This window comes from Pyxicephalus adspersus, chromosome 5, assembly GCF_032062135.1.
Source record: "Pyxicephalus adspersus chromosome 5, UCB_Pads_2.0, whole genome shotgun sequence".
NCBI lineage: Eukaryota > Metazoa > Chordata > Amphibia > Anura > Pyxicephalidae > Pyxicephalus > Pyxicephalus adspersus.
Window position 1 is genome coordinate 50,875,571 of NC_092862.1, and position 15,910 is coordinate 50,891,480.

General features: G+C 36.9%; 1 protein-coding gene across 2 annotated transcripts in view; it reads left to right on the forward strand.

Annotated features, from left to right (window-relative positions):
* Positions 1-604: 604 nt before the first annotated feature.
* LOC140330909 (cadherin-7) overlaps positions 605-15,910 on the forward strand; it is a 118,770-nt gene continuing 103,464 nt past the window's right edge. The window contains exon 1 of one of the 2 annotated variants that reach the window (XM_072411494.1): positions 605-977. The gene's annotated coding sequence lies outside the window, so the exon portion shown is untranslated. Of the gene's footprint in view, positions 978-1,272; positions 1,345-15,910 lie in introns of those variants that run through there. The other variant, XM_072411495.1, reaches the window with a different exon arrangement.

A 15,910-nucleotide genomic window follows, 5' to 3' on the forward strand; every position in this document is an offset into this window, starting at 1 on the left:
TTGAGCATAATTCCACATATTTGTTGCACTGTAATATATACATGCATTGATTTTATACACACAGAAACTTTGAAAGTAATTGATAAAGTACATAAAACAAATAAGGACATAAAACAATATAATGCAGTATAACAATATAATGCAATATTATCCTGCAGTGCCTCTCCTGTATCTCCCCAGCTCTCACAATAGCAATACAATAGGAAACTGGAGCAATAGGCACCACATTTCCAGCAGCACTGTATACCTAACCTGATTCTATTGTTCAAAAGTGTTTAGACACAGGACTCTCTCTTGAAGATGAGCATCACACTGAGACTAAATCATACACTGGGACTTTACACCAGATAACACAGCAGGGTGGAAAATATACAGAAGTAAAGAGACTGGAACTAGGGCAAGCTGGAGAGATTGAAAGGGCAAAACTACATAAAGCAAGGAACCTCCAAGTTGTTAGTTTGCTTTTCTGATTCAGTAGCTCAATTGATCAGTGTTCAAATGACAAGCTAAGAAAAAAAAAATCTTAAACTCTTTCCTGAAGCTCTTTCAAATGCAAATAATTCACATGAGATAGGATGCAGATCCACCCCCTTTTCATAGCCCTCTCCTGATTTTATACAGAGAACTCCATCTGTACCTCCTGTCAATAAGGATGCTCTTGCATTGGATTGCCTTTGACTAGCAGCTGATGTATCCAGGAGAAACAGAAGAGAGACAAAGTCACTGGGCTGCCTTTTCCTATTGTGAGATGAGCTAGTAAGAGCACAGAGCATGTTCTCCCAGCAGTTCACAGCCCCAGAGACCCTGATAGCACTGAGCTGCTGTTACTCCAGCCCAGTCTACTCAAAGCAGAGCATCACTAAGTTCTCCTTGTGACAGCAGCAGGCACATGTCTCCAGGAGCAGGTACCAGCTTAACACAAGGCACTGGGGGATTTACATAATTCTTCATTTGGAGACACAAGAAGAGAAATAAAGGTAAGATAATCCAGCAGTTTTTGGACTCTTTTGTGCAGTGGATTTATTTGTAAAGCAGTTCATTCCAGGGAAATAGTAGCTTGGGATTCTGTTCCATGTCATAGAAAGATGCATCATTTGCATGCAGCATCAATGACATTTAGAAGTTACTTCCATTTTAATCAGAGGTGGCTTTGAAAGGAGATAAAAAAGACCTGCTGCCAGTAAGCATATAAAAAGGCAAGTCTGCAAAAAAAAAAAAATTGCTTCAAATGAGAAAGCGCAGAAGGGAAGGAGGGATAGACGGGAATGGGAAGATATCAGGAGAATGCCTTTCAGGCAGAACAGCCAATTTACAAAGGACTTGCTGGAATCCCAAATTAGTAAGGTAAATATTCATTGTATTCTGCTACTGATACCTGCTCTGACTCTTACTTTCCTAGATAAGATGTTTCTGATTTTTTGACACTAGTGGATGCTTCTGATAACTGGAGTGATAACTGTCATTCTAAAAAAGCTCCTGATGTAAAATGTACATCTTAATCATTTGCTGAGTATCTTGTCTAACACAGGTTAGGTTAAAAGCTTGATGACCTGTTCTTTTAAGTGCTCAGACTTTCATTGTGTGTGCAGCATGGTAGTTCATCACAGTGTTGCTGGCAATTCATGCTGTAGCTAGGGTCACTGAGGGTTATGTTAAGCATGACTTCCATGGCAGAGTCAGGTTATTCTCTGTAATGCAAAATTATGAGCTCAGTGTTGGCTCTGTTATGTGTGCCTATACAAAGTGAGCACCTACTTACTAAAAGAGCTCAGGGTATTTAACCATTTCCCTGTTTCATTCCTGTGGTCCTCATAAGCACACACTCTGCACATTATAACACCTAGGTAATACATTTATCCAGACTGCAGAGTGCTTTGCTGGCAAATTGGTTAAGAATACAAATTACCTGTTCCAGCAGATTACAAAGGTCATGTACCTTTGCTTTCTACTTTTTTTAAGCTTTGATTTGCATGAGTAATACCTAAAGTGTTATGTTTCATCAGACTGGCTATTTATTACCAATGTCATCTCATATTTGGAGTCACAGCAGAAGATGCTTACTAGTATAACACTTTGATTAGGTCAAAAATGATGTATCAAAGCATTATGTTACTGAAAAGAAATCAATAGGCTATGCATTAAGCTTTATCAGGGTTGTGCTTAAGACTTGTAACTCAGAGCACTAAACTAAGCCCTGGTGGGTACATTGCACCTGAGCCAACTTCTACCTAGTGGTACCTGCAGTCTATAAAGGAGAAGTATCAAGAATTCATTTTAAGCCGTTAATCCATGAGAAACAGTATGTGAAAGTGAATGCTGACATTACCAAGCATAATGCATCCACAGCCAGACTCTCAAAGCAAAAGTAAATTAAGGGAAACAAGGACTCACTGCCACCAGTTTGAAGAAAATAATTAGATACTTACAGTAGAGCCCAGTAAATTACATGTGTGTGACATTTCAGAATAGAGGTCTGATAATGACAAGCTTATTCTTTACATTCCAGCATTAGACAGTGTACAGTACATAGAGTAGGTTTATAACACCCCGGTGGTAGTATTTATAATACTTTTACATTGTTATGCAACTGTTGCACAATACAATAGTTTAGCAGCGGGATATAAAGTAGAAAAAAAGACTGAATGCAAAACAGTAAAATATTTTTGTAATCTTTAAAATTATGCTTTATAAGTCACTGCTGCTTTTTACGGCGGGAATGCAGATGTCACCAAAGCACACATTCTATTTTTGGTATTTTTCTGAATATTAGGAAGCCAAGTAACCTTCAGTGTCACTGTAAAGGTTACAGTAGCATTGGCAAAATCTGTGCACTTTTTATATATTGGTATTACAGCATTGAGCTAGTCACATTTTTAAATTTCAGATTTAGTTTTTTAATAATTGTATACCCAACCAAACCATAGCTATTGGCTATTAAAAAAATTAGACATTACCTGTGGTTTGCAGTGGCATTTAACTCATCAATTGTATCTAATACATTCTTCATATGGTTGCTTCTTTATACCGAAATACTGTTGCAATCGGTGATTTTGTTTTTCATGTCAGTCTAGATTTTAATGAATTATCTTTTCCTGAAATTAACATCAATTTGCATAAGTGTCAGGAGTACTTAACTATTAACCCTCAGTAATTAAAGTATGTGCACACTGGTGCTCGGACTGCATGTAAACTGCTGATTTTAACAAACTCTAAGTACAGACGAATGCTGCATGGCCTCACGGGTTCCTAAAGCAAATTAAATGCTGCTGTGTGTGTTGCACCTGCGCCTACCATACAGAATTCTTTCCAAATTGATGTCAGATATATGTACTGAAATGGAAACACAGGAGATGTCCAATTAAAGCACAGTCCAAACTCTGGTGTTCATGTAAGCTCATCCTAATTATAAGTATAATCTCCAAACCTAGGATGTGTTAAAGATCACAGTTCTTTTATAGTAGTAACTGATGTCAGTTATGTTGATGGTGGACCAGTTCACACCTTTAATTTCAGTTTTCCTCAAGCAATGGTATACAGGTATTCAGATCTATTTTAGGCATTCTGGAATACTTCTATATTTATACATGAAACAATAGGGAGCCGCTGGCCAGCTGGCACACCATGCATCATGTGCATAGGCTGCACTGCTACTATGTATGTTATTTGTAGATTGCAACCTTACCTTGTTAATTATCCTGGCCTGTGACTGAGCTTTTTTTTTTATATACTTAGTGGCCTGTGCAGTAAACAATATACATTTAAAAAAGCATGATGAGTACAGCAATGGATTTTGTGATGTACATGGTTTATTTTGGAGCCTAATTTGCTTTTGGATATTGGTGAAATTATTTCATTAATAGATATGATAAAGTTAGACCCTGATTTAGGTAATAAGGATTCTTTTTATTAAGGCAAATGTTTGTGAAAATACACTGGATTATAAATGGTATGCTACATTGCAATCTAATTATTATGGATTTTTAGTAAACATTTAAATCTCTCTGATTGCATGATGACCTTGCTGCAGAATAACTGTTTTTGTAAAGTTATTATAACATTTTTAGTAAAGGTAACTACTGCCTCCTTGAAAAAAAAAATATATGTTCATCTGTACTTTCCTTTTAGTCTTCTTGCAAAGGCTCTCCAATTCCTTTTCAGCCTGCCAGTGAAGTGTACCTGTTGCAACTTTCTGTGATGGGGTGGCAATGATGCTGCTCTGCTTCTAAAATCAGAGCACTCGGGCTATGTTTACTTGCAATAGAGTAGAATAAAATATAGCAGAATCATGGCTATCAGGATAGTTGCTGGAAATTCATGGATTTAAAGCTTGCCAATCAGCACCCCGCCACACCTTTCTCCACCTACCATTTTTCGCATTGAGAGCACTGCCTCAACTGCCTAAACACTCCCACAAGGAGCTCCAGTGTCTGGGGAGGGGGGGAGCATGTAGGACCCAAAGGAAAGGGGATTTGGGTCAGCTTTGTATTTATTTATGAGGCTTGTATAACATAGTAACTGGATTTGGTTCTTATTTAGACTGTCATACAGGAGCCTTTAGTTGTACTTCAACACATATTTGCATTAAAGAACTTACTGACCCTATACAAGTTTGCAGATTGGAAGTCCTATCTTCATTACTCAAAAGGTATTGTAGCCAGAAGCAACCATGCAACTAGCATTTTCAGAAAAGTGTAAGCAGTGGCAATCTCCATATCTCTTGTAGTATAGGTTGTTTATTCTCACAGGAATGTGCACCACCACATGTTGGATACAAATGTTGGTGGTAGGGAGGGCCCAGCGTTTGGGCAATTTATATCAATCACAATTAATGTTTGGATAGGGCATGACACCTGGCAATACAGTACCATTACTTTGCTGGTTTGGGGAGATTTGGCACCAGGCATTATTCTATTGAGCCTATTATGTCTTAAATTGAACCTTTTAGGTACCCTGGGCCTCTAACTGTGAGAGCATATATCTATATCCACCTTTTATGGTCAATAATAATGGGGAATCAACATGTTAATTTACATATTGTGCATCTGTATTATCTTGGGAAAAGCTCTCTAAAATGGTCTTGGAATGATAGTAGAATTGTCTTCTACAATTCACTAGTATTAAACTTTTATTTTGGGTGGATAATTTTTTTTAGAGAACCTATATTTTTTATAAGTACACAGGAAAATATGGAAATGGTGTCCTTTTAATAAACATCCACTAGTTAAATAATTTCACTTATTTCCTTTTTTTATACAAAGTGAACAACGTTTACCACTATCAGGGCAATTACATATTTGTGTATTGGTAATAATAGAGCATGCTAGAACATGCTACACTGTTCTTAGTATTCTAATTACTAACTACTCTGTGTTTAAATATACTATAGAGAGCCTTGATGGAATTCTGGCACAATTTTGGAACTTCGCTGTGAACCTATGCGCAGACTTTGGACATTATGGAGTATTTGTATATTCTTAACATGCCACAAAAGCTTTTACTGACCTCCATGTCAGCATGTACTGGGGACAAATGTATCTTTCAATTTACCAAAGGAACTGAAATTCTAGTTTCTCTACCCTTTTTATCTCGGTTAGGAAGACTTGGCATCCTGTTTGTCTTAAAAGGTAAACAAACAGCAGGTGCACCTGGTGCCAAACCACAGCATTATAAGAGCACATTTGCCTTTCAACTTGACAATGATGAACATTGCTGTGCACTGCAATAAATGCAGCATGACCAATTTTTTGTGCATTAAAGTGCTTTACAGCATGGTCATTTTCAATGGGCTACATTATACAATGCAAATCCATAATGCACTGAATTTGGTTTGAATGGGCCCTAATTGTCCTTAGCAAGGGCATAGACTCACTTACATATGTAGTATTTGTATTGCATAGTATTGTAGACCTTAGGGCTAACATTTATATTGTAAGATTTCTCTTTTGGAATGTGGTGAATGAACCAAAATGTCTTGAATTGTATGCAGCCCTCATCTTGAATTGGACACTGACTTGACTGACTTGGAAAATGACTTGGATATATTCTAGTGGGGCTTAATAGATTGAAAAGAGTGTATTATCCAGTCTCTGGTTGTGTTATCCAGTTGGCTTGAACTAAGAATGCTCTGTCCAGATAATCAGTCTACATTATTGTTATAGTGTTGCCCTGCTGCTGCAATGTCTGTGGAACATAACAGTTCAGTATTAACATTTAGACACCAGAGGTCTGGGGTATGTAACAGACTGTTAAAATGTGTACCAAGTATTCCCTTTTTGCTGCTTTATGAACATAGCTTAGGTCAACCTTCAGCATCCATTCGTATTTTAACCTTATCTGTGGCCTGCTCTGTTGATTAGACTCACTCGAAGTTTTTGATGGCCTGACCTGAGTTATATCACGTTACTTAGATTATGCTGCAGCGCATGTGCCATGTCTTGATGATTGGACTTCACCTGTAGCGTGTCTACAAATTCCCATTGTCCTGGGAGCCATTGATATGATGGTTTTAGGTTCAGACCCAGTTATGACATGTTCTAATGTTCTCAGTGCTGTAAGTATTTTCTGGCAGCGGACCACATGATGGACCCAGAGCCACACTTTGAGCTCATTATATCTTTTATGTGGACTTGCTTTTTCTTCTTTTTTTTGGACTTTTCATTTGTTTATACATGTGTTTTTACTTTTTCATCCACTGCAATTTCCTTTTTCTGGGCTCTTGTAAGCTGATATATTTATACATGTGCTTTTGACAAGGCATGCACAACATCAGCAAACATATATTATAATTATTCATGCTACATTTATGCCTGATGCAGGCATTGTTATGTGAAAACATTTTTTATAAAAAAAGTGTGACATAAGCAAAATTCCCTGAATAAATAGAAAGCACTGACACATTTCAGATATTGTATGGCAGCGCTAAATTAATGTTACTAAAATGGTAACTGATTCCCGTTTTCCATAGTCAGATCAATGAACGGTTGCCTCTGATTTGTTGCTGTGGGTTACTGAACTGTGCACATAATCATCACTATTTGCCTTAGCCAATGAGCGTTGTTATCCTAATAAATAACATTTGTCAAAATCTACTTTTTAAATGGAAAATTGTTCTAGTGAGAAAATCCATATTTACGTAAAAGCTATAGACCCCATAACATTATTTTTTAACAGAGGTTAAAGCCATGAGGAAAAGTAGAGCGGCATAACTATGTAAGCAGCTGACTGAAGAACTCCATCATAGGGATCTGTCATTGCCAGTTACTCGGCAGGGAGACTAGCAGATCGTGACTGTCAGTGCTAACCAGTGGGTGTCACTGTCGTACTGACAAAGGAGACACTAATTGAGCTGCGATAGTGGCTAGGAAATAATGAAATTTGCACCATCTACATGGACAGCATACACTGGCTCTTTGTAATTTCTTATTTCTGAGCTTAATTCTGTCTTTAAGCAGAGAATAGTTCAGCGGCAGAAAATATACTGTCAGATAAAGGCAGTGCAGCAGAACTCTGCCCTTTTAAAATGTTCTTTTCAACAAAAAAAACTGCATACCTCAAATACTCATTATACTGCATATTGATCTGTTCTGAATGTAGAAGTGCAAAATAAAGCAGAATACTTTAACATGGTACATTAGTCATGATTATTATTGTTGGTAAATCTCCAGATTTCATGTTTATACTTTGTTTAGGTGCTTTCTGCTATAAAGTGACAATGCTCCCTATCGCTGTCTCTCAACTAATCCTGCGTTGTCACACTGTTACATGCCATTGAAGAATACAAGCATTTTACGCAGTGTGGCCCACTGTTGTTACAATTCGAGAACCCATCCAAAGAAATACCACATAGTCATTTCTGGAGAGATCACAGAAGATACTGGTGAATAGTCCTAAGACCTCCTCTGGCCTTTAATGCGGAACTAAAGCGACAAAAAAAGCACCCTAATTCCTGCAGATCTCTCGATGGCACTGGACCTTTCCTTGATCTGGTCTGGTGCCTTCTTGGAATTATGCTTCTGCGCAGGTGCAATATAAGGTGACATAGCCCACTGTTAAAGGGGGGAAAAAAGAAAGCTGATCTCACTGCCCATGTGTGACATTGGCATCTCTTTCCCCTTATTGAAGAAATTGCCCCTTCCACACATGCCCGAAAACAGGCATGTGCAGAAGATGAAGCCATGAGTTTAGGATGTGTGACAATGATATCCCGAGAGGCTCGGTGATCCCATTCAGGCTTAAAGTACATATGTAGACATGACTATAGTGATTATTATTTACTATAGCAATATTCTCATTTTGGATTTCCCCTCTCTTTCCTTTCCAGGGATAGTGGTAACATAGGGTAAATCTCCTTAGTGAAGACACAGACAGTGGCAACAACCAGTGAGGAGTTCTAAACCGCACATTGCTCTAATGGAAAAAAAAATTGGTTATACATATAATTCAAGCAAACATGCTTGGGAATAGTGATGATCAGATGATTTTTTTCACAATAAAAATGGAGAATTCATGTGAAAATTAGGAAATGTTTGCCATGCCTTGAGTTTACATTGCCAATTTTGCAAGTTAACTACAAAGCCTCTATTTGTCACCAAATTTGCTGGTGGGGTCAGAAAGACTTTGTCCCAAGAGAAATTAAAAAAAAGGATGTACTATTTTCTTTTAAATAAATGTCATGTGGAGATGAAAAATGCATTTTAATGCAAAACTATGTTTTATTTAATACAGATCACAGGGCAGCACATATGGCAGCAGTTTCAGCGACAATAACTCATTTAGGACTTTGCAATTCAAGTGCAGCCTAAAATAAATATTTCAGACAAGCTCAGGATACTAGAGTTTTCTAGCACAATGAAAGAAGTAACTCACAAGTTAATCTAGGCCTGCCCAATAAAGAGGTTAAAAAACTTGGAAAGACTAGGTGGGGACCCTGAAGAGCCAGCATTGGGGGTCACAGTGCTGGGGGGAATCACTGTGCAAAGTGGTATAATAAGCAAATACATTGCAAATACTTGTATATTCAGACTAAAGCTCAACGGTATGCAAGGACTAAAGTTCAATTTTAACTTGTGTAAATGTAATTTAACCACATTTTTACAAAAATAACTTTCTTATTTTTGTCCAGCACTACTTGGGAACTAGAGTTATGTTTTCTCTGGCTATTGGATTCTGAATTTATAGTCATACAGCAACAATCTATGTCTGTCTTGCATTTAACAATATCCAAATTTCATGTTGTCCTTGTAATAAAAGAGGTCTAACACCTTTCAGATGTTTCAGGACCCTGCTTTATATACAATACATGACTATAATGTGACCTCAAAGTGTAAAATTAACACCCCGTTCTCATTTCTATATATTACCATGAACAGATTTTACCTGATCACATCCTCCAGAGAAGCAGCACAAACTGTATTTCTCATAGCATTGCTTTAAACTTTGATATTGATATATAATTTATACTTAATATGTTTCTGCAGTCAAACCGCATTAACTGGTTTTACCTGGGGGTTGGAACCAGAGGGTAATCTGAAATCATAGCGATAGTCCAAGAGAAATGAGAGCATTGTCAGAGGTGAAACCTTCAGTTGTCCGGGGACACGGTTTTAAAAGAAAGGTATGCTGGTTTTGTATAAATATTTCAAAGGAATTGTATTTTTTTATTTTTAGTAAGATTAATAAAAAAGATTACATTTCAGCAGGCACTTTATCATGCCAACAGAACTGGCACTCACTGAATGTATTTCATACCATCTTTGTAAGATCAATAGAAAGGAGTAAGTCCAAATATTCCAGGAGCTCAGCCATACCTAGGATGCTGCACCTCTATGCCAGGCACCAGCAATTATTATTTGCTGAAAATGAGCTCCAAGCAAGTAAGTTATAATATAATCTGAAATTGAAATACATATAAATGAATTCTGTAAATTAACAGAGGACTTGTAATTCTGTTCTGCCAGCATTATGTTCCAGACATCCCTGCCAGAAAGCATTGTGAGATTGGTGACTTTACTTTTTTATTTACTGCAACCTAAGTTGACCTTATACGGGAACAAAAGTTCTGGTTATATGGCTGCACCTCACCTGCTGTGCACAAAATGTTGACTAAAATACATTGAACATAGCAGAGGAATAAGCATCTCATTCTCTCTCTCTCTCTCTCTCTCTCTCTCTCTCTCTCAGTCTCTCTCTTTTTATCCCTCTTCTTTTGTTTGCCTAGAAAAGGAGAAAAGCCCTTTGCAAGTCGTTCTTTTGCTATCTTTGGTCTGTAGTCCACTGGAATAATTTTTCACGCACAGAAGAAACATACAGTGATCAAGTAGTATTCTGTTAGCTGTGATCTTGGTGCCAACAACCAAATGAAATGTTTCCTGGCACCCTGTCTGCAGTCCCTGGCTGACTTTGACAGCCAGTTCCAGTAGCGTCAGTGCTCTCAGATGAGAGCTGACATTCTCCTTGTTACACAGAAAGTACAGTGGAAGGATACTATTGTGCTTTGAGTGCTGACATATTTCAATGACTGGAGGAGAGGTGGAGACAGAGTACATTTAGAAAATAACCTAATTTAACTAATATATGAAGAATCTTACAGCTGCAAAATATAGCCAAATTTTGACAGATTTGCATGCATATAGTGAAATATGGAAGTTTGAAACAGATGAATAAACCAGAATGAAGTCCATATGACTTGTAATGTAAAACTGGGTCTTCCCAAAAAACAAACAAGCAAACAAAAAAATGCTTCAGTACTTATACATCCACCTGTATACAGTTTTCTCTTAGTCCACTTGAAATGCATTTATATACTTGTTGAGCCTAACACTAAAGTCCACCTAAATGCAGCTTCCCGTGAGGGGGTGACAATGGTGCTGCACTGATCCTGATGTCGGAGTAGAGTTTTGGAAGCCTTTCCACTGTGAGCTACAGAAACCCTCCCACAGATTTGGCTTACTCAGGGAAGGTAACAAAGTTTTTTTTGTATTTTTTTGTGAATTTTTTTTCTGAATGTAATTACATCTGTTTAAGATGTGAACACTCCATAAGTGATTGCCCCAACCATGCTAAAACACTGGACTTGATTTGTGAAGAGAACAGATCTTGTGTATTAGGTTAGGCAAATAGGGATGATAAAGTTTGATACCAAAAAGTGTTGCATGTTACAAGAGAGCCTTGCCATATTACCCAGTAGAATAGCCAATTTGCACCTAAAAATTATGGAGCCTGAACCTTTTTCTTTCTTCTTTTTATCCTATTTAAACATTTCGACTACTATAAGAGGTAGCTCCACAATGCAATACTGGAGGGAGATAAACTCATTGCCCTAATTCCACAAAGACTTCTGTTTTAGAGGAACATAAGTGGACATATATTGAAGTTCTTTCTATTACATTTTACCCCCACTCCATAAACAACTCTCCAACATTTTATTAATAAATATCACTTATTTAACATAACATACTCATGCATGACACATATTACTGTAGGTTATTTCTTTATTCATAACTGTTATATTCAAAAATGTCACATATTTAGAAACACATTTCAAAATAAAATAAATTATAAAATAAAATTGAACATTGATTATTTTAAAATATCATATGTTAACTTTCTCTATGTATGTATCCACTTACCTGTATAGAATGTAATCGTCCTCCGTATTACCCCTGAAGAAACCATAAGGCGAAACGTGTCAGGCAAATCGGCAATATATGGCTACTACCCCTTTTTCCAGTACTGGTGATGGTGACTCTAACCAGCCACTATATATAGAGAGTATTCCTGTCTAGTTTATACTGGTCAAATATACCCCGAATGTTCAATCAGGGAATGACCTCCTTTTTGTACTTTGTTGAATTTAAAACATGTATTGAAATGTGCTCTATGGACAATATTTGTTTTTTGCACAACTAGAACAAATAAACCTTATTTGCCAGCCATTCTATTTTTTCTTTTATTTCGTTATAATGTTATTGGAGAAACCATTTTTACAAATAAATATTTATTATGATTGAACAAAGTCATTTGTGACATTCTATGTTACAAATGGAGAAATGTTCAAGTTGACAAAAAGATCTTTTGGTTGACAGATTCCCAAGTAAGAGAGCAAAAATTATTTTTACAGAAACCTTTACGGGTTATCTCACTTACAGTGTAATAAATAGGATTACCCCTGTCCTGGTAATTTTCATACTGATATCCTTTGCTTACACATACTGTGCTGTACAGGAAAACTCCACTCTGCCGTAGTGTTCCTAGGCCTCAGCCGCCCTGGAAGTGACATTACAAATCCCAAAGCAGCTGCACAGGATACTTAGGAGCAATGGCTGGAAATAAGCTTTACCGTACAGCTCTGCATGTGTAAAGAAATTAAATTACTGCTGCATGGTAGTGTTCTCTGCACCACCAACAAGCTAGAAATATGCTAGTGCTCTTGAGAGGCAGCATATTTAATAAAACCAGCTCAATTAGGAGCTCTGGTAATTCTGCATTCTGCAGAACTGTGTCCAAAAGTAATTTATCAATGGTGATGGGCAAATCAGCCTGGATTTGATTTTTTCCAGTTTCTCCAAACCTGGTTTGAATCAAACACGAACCACTTTGCAGTTGGAAAAAGCATCCCTGTGAGCCTGCTGTACACTAACATTTCAAATCCCAGGAAATAGTACAAAGCCGAAGTTGTGGATCAAACACATATCTCTTCCCTGTTTATAGTTTTTAATATATTTTTAAAATCTGTAAGGACTATATCAAGTTATATAGTATACATTTGACTAACACTACATTTACCTTTGGTATAGTGAACATGGTTGCATATGTTTCACTAACTTTTACTCACATATGGCAGTTCCACTGCAAGGCGCTGCCATCTTTGTTCCTTTCTTCTTCTTCCTTACAATCTTTGGCCATCTTGATTGAGGGTGCAGGGATGACAGAACTCCTGAGGAAGCTTGGAGGTTCATTGATCCCCGGTACAAGGCAAGATGGGGTTTCCAGGTTTCCCTGACAACCATCACTAAGCTGTGCATGCTTTTTGAAAGCCTTATATTAAAATAAGGTTAAAGCAGAACTTCCACTAAAAAAAACTGAAAAAGAAATTCAGTTGAATGTGAAATTGAAGAGCAGTTACAAAAAAATACCATGTATCACATATGGGGAGAATCTTTTTCCTTAACATTAGTCTAAGGCCATTTGTTGGGGAGAAGCCAATTAACCTACCGGTATGTTTTGTATCAGATTCTACACAAACATGGGAAAAATAAATCAATTTCATGCAGATACAATTCAGGACATTACTTACCTAGGACCCTAGTTTGCCTGGGGAAAGCACCAGCCACTAATCCACAATGGCACCCGCAAAGTGTACAGCTTTTAGTCATTAACCAAATAATTGAAAACTAGTTAATATTTTTTAAACTTTAAAAATGTATCCCAAAATGTCACAATAGTATTTATTGACATTTCGGAGAATTTATTTATGTTGATTTGGATATTTGTTTATAAATATCTACACTGCAGAAAGTAAAACATTGTAAAATTGGTGCCCTTTAGTAGCAGAATCTGTATATCTGATGCTCAGAGTAGTACCTAACATTCTCACCATTTTGGATGAACCAGATGCTTTTTGATACTTTCCTCTGAAATCTCAAAAGCATTATTACAACTTTTTTATTGTGTTAATAGTAAATCCAAGCATAAGGTTTCTTACTATCTTCATACTGTAAGGTGACAAAAGTGATCCAAAGGCCTACAAGGACTCCTATCAACCTCAATGTTTTAAAGTTGCGTTGTGTAAGCCTAGTATGTCAAAATGACAAAGGGATAAATAATGTTAATGTTCCCCAGCCAGGAAATTAGGTGACTTTATCTGACTTGTTGCAGCTTCTAATGCACATTGTGGAAAGCTAACAGTTTCCAGTGGAGTTTGAGGTAGCATTTTAGGTAATAAATACAAGTACAATAGCCCTGTTTTTATAAATGGGATGGGTAGCAGGGTGCACCCCTCTCTTCCTTAGACCATTTTAGGATATTATGTAATGTTCGAAGGTGAAGAAAACCTGTAAAGAAAAAACAACTTACTTTAAATATATTTTTTGTGTTTGCAATATAGGAAACATTTTAGTTCAAAAGAAAACAATTTGTAATATAAATAAATAAATAAAAAGAAAAAGAAACTAATCTCTGGGTATTGATGCATAGCTAGTAATTTCTGGCTCAACATTTATTGCTGTGAGTTTACAGTTCTCATAATGGTTTGTACATTCACTCGTAGAAAAGGGTTTGTGCTGAGTATGGGATGGAAATCTCTCAGCTACAAAATATACAGACTAAAGACCTAGACTAAAAAAAAATAATAACAAAAGTTTCACTTCTCCATTGTAATTTCCAATGTATGTCCAAAATACTGAATCTCCAGTGTCTGTAGTGGGGTTGAAAACCTGTTACCGTATTACATGCAGTAGTTTTGCCTGCTTGATGGTATTTCTTGTGATATGTAAGCTGGAGGTGGAAACCACAGGGTATGGCAGGGAAGCAGGTTAGTTAAACCAGTACACTATGGTTCCAGAATGGTTTGCAGAGCTAACTGGGCCCCATACCTTTTTTAGGGCGCTAGTTTGACAGAATGGCAGGGATGCAAAGAGCTGGAACTATGAGCATTTGCGACCCCCATTTCATATTTGCCCAGGCAGTCTTTTTGTCAGAAACTGTCCTTCAATGGCTATTATAAGTTTTGGCACCAACATTGCCAGAGTCCGACATGCCATGTTAATTTGTTGCCAGTATTTTAACATACACCTACTGACAAAAGTGCATGAATTTGCAGATTTGAGCCATGAATAGGTGTTAGAAGTAAGCTATGGATGGGGTTTCAGTGGTAATTTGTGATCAGGGTACAGAAGTTAGCTGTAGATGGGGGTGCAGGTGTGAGCTGTGAATAGTAGGCGCAGATTTGCATTGTAAACAGTGTGGCAATAAATACATTTTTAGGGTAAGCTCAGACAAAGTGCTATGTGTCTTCTTTATGTGTATGTATGACCTCTGCACTGTGTTACATATTACTGACACCTTTGTGTTACACACAGTAAAAACCCTTCCTCTGTATTACACACTACTAATCCATGCATTATTATGTTATATAATACTGGTTGTGATACTGATCCTTGTACTGAAGTGTCTCTGAGACTTTTGCTAGTGGCACAGTAACTTAAGCAGTTGGTACAAGGACTGTGGCTTATGTGTGTTGTGCATACAGTCAGGACCATTTCTAAATAAAAATATTTATTCACCTATTTCTATTCCAAGTCCTTCCCGTTGTTGGCACAGTTTGGGCACACTCAAGCGACTATCATCTTTTACAATCTTATCAGCGTCTCTGGGTTTTGATATAAATGCTTAATACCCGAATAAAACTGAATTTTGAAAAAAAAACTAATTTAATAGAATTCAGATTTGCCAGCTAGAAAATAGAAATAAGGTTAACAACCTGAAAACAGGGTTGCAGTACTTTCATAAAGTATTAAAGAAATAATATTGTGCAGTTCAGCCTGTTTATTAAAGCATCTTTGAAGGTTGTGCTCAATATTTCCTTGCACCACTTTAGAATTTTAATTTCACTTCTTTTCTGATCTCTATATTATTTTAATTATGCCACACTCATAAAGCAGCACAGCTGGGAACTCTAATAAAATGAATTTGCAGAAATAAAACTAGTGATGAAATGATCAATTTACAAAAACTATGACTGATTCACAACAGGCCAGTTTGTGGCGTCAGATTGTTTAGTAAATTTCATTTGTGAAAGATTTGTGAAGGGTCAATCTGCCTGGCATGTACTGGCCTACTAAATGAAATATTAGGATCCATTACCAGTTGAATTTAAGACCAAAGTTGTCAAACAAATTTACTCTCTTTTTAT